Genomic DNA, 1454 nt, shown 5'->3' with positions numbered 1-1454 from the left:
AAACACATATTAAAGCCTAATCTAACTGTCCACCTGATAGAGCCCAGGTGATCTGAGCCTTCTCTGGGTTTCCTGCCTCATCACGAGAAAAGTTATATTCGTGTTTCTTGGGCAAGACAACCTACAGGAACCAAGAAGTTGTACCTTATGCAGTGGACCCCAGATATCTGACACAAGCTGCAGAAGTTAGAAGGTTTTGCAGGAATGAATTTCTCTGAGTTGAGGTGTTTCATAGTAGAAAGGATACAGAATGGAATTATAGATGGAAAATGAGAATGTTGATACTAGTAGCCCACAGGAAGGAAGGTAAATGTCCACAGCTGCTAGAGAAGGAAAAAGAAAGTGTTTATGATGGAGTCAGAGGAAGTTTCAGATAGAGGTGGTCATGCATCTTCCCTCTCAGTCTAAGGGAACCCATGTTAACTGCCAATATATAAAAGAAAAGCCTGTTAAACTTTTAATAGATGCTTGTGCAGATTCATCAGTAGATACCCAGCCAGTGACTCCACTTGCGAACTGGAGAGTACTCAGTACTTTCCCTAGGTCTGACAATTCATGTGCCCCCAGTAATGGTAAAGTTGGTAAAACACAAGAGTAGGCCAGTTTGAGACAATTCCCAGTGGCCATGAAAGATAAAGAGATTAAACCTCACATTTAAGAGATCTCTGTTAATAGACCTACAAAATGTTCTGACTAGTGTTTTTGTAATTACAAACTTCAAAAGGTTATTGTATTCCAGATCTGCTAAATGATTACTGTATCCTGTTGATATTATTATTTGTTTCTTTGGTTCTGTTTTTACCCCAGTGCCCCTCTATATACTGGTACTCCAGCAATCTATGACCTGTTCCAATTTATAAATACCACCCAGGCACTTGTTTCATATCACATGGGTATGTCTTGTCTAACGGTCGCGAACAGATAGGTAATGTTAAACTTACGATTATTTGCCAGCGATATGAGGCCCTAGCTACTAACAACTCAGATCTCTAAGATTAGAGATTTCCAACATCAAAAGGGGGAATGTAAAGCCCAAATAATTTTAAGATCACATATAGAAATAAATAGATAAAATGTGTTTCAATTAAAAGGACCCACTCACTGGCTTACGGCCCTAGAGCTTGAGCAAGCCATGTTTCTAACACAAAGAGGACGTAAGAAAACCTTGGATGGGGTCCCGTTACTTGGAAAACAATTAAAACAACTGAGTCAGCCAAGGAGTTGCCCGTGGCCCTCCCCTAGTTTGAATTCTTGTAAGAGACATACATTCCCAAAACCTAAAGCCTCACTATTAGAAAGCCATAACAGCAGAATGCCCAGGCCTGCTTCCAAGGCCGCAAAAAGAGGACAGTCCAATTCTTCCCCTTACTAGTGGGGCTGGAAATCACAGTGGCCACGGGGACAGGTTCACCAGGGTTGACGGTAGCAGTACATTCTTATACTAAATTATCTAA

General features: G+C 40.9%; 1 long non-coding RNA gene across 1 annotated transcript in view; it reads right to left on the bottom strand.

The window, feature by feature from the left end:
* Window positions 1–11: 11 nt before the first annotated feature.
* The window catches only part of LOC111813965, a 20541-nt gene continuing 19098 nt past the window's right edge, over window positions 12–1454 (bottom strand). Inside the window, exon 3 of the long non-coding RNA XR_002819073.1 lies at window positions 12–144. This is a non-coding gene — a long non-coding RNA (uncharacterized LOC111813965). The remainder of the gene's footprint in view (window positions 145–1454) is intronic.

Source organism: Octodon degus, unplaced genomic scaffold, assembly GCF_000260255.1.
Source record: "Octodon degus isolate 3935 unplaced genomic scaffold, OctDeg1.0 scaffold00248, whole genome shotgun sequence".
NCBI lineage: Eukaryota > Metazoa > Chordata > Mammalia > Rodentia > Octodontidae > Octodon > Octodon degus.
The sequence above is the reverse complement of the archived record's forward strand: the minus strand, read 5'-3'. Positions and strand labels throughout refer to the sequence as shown.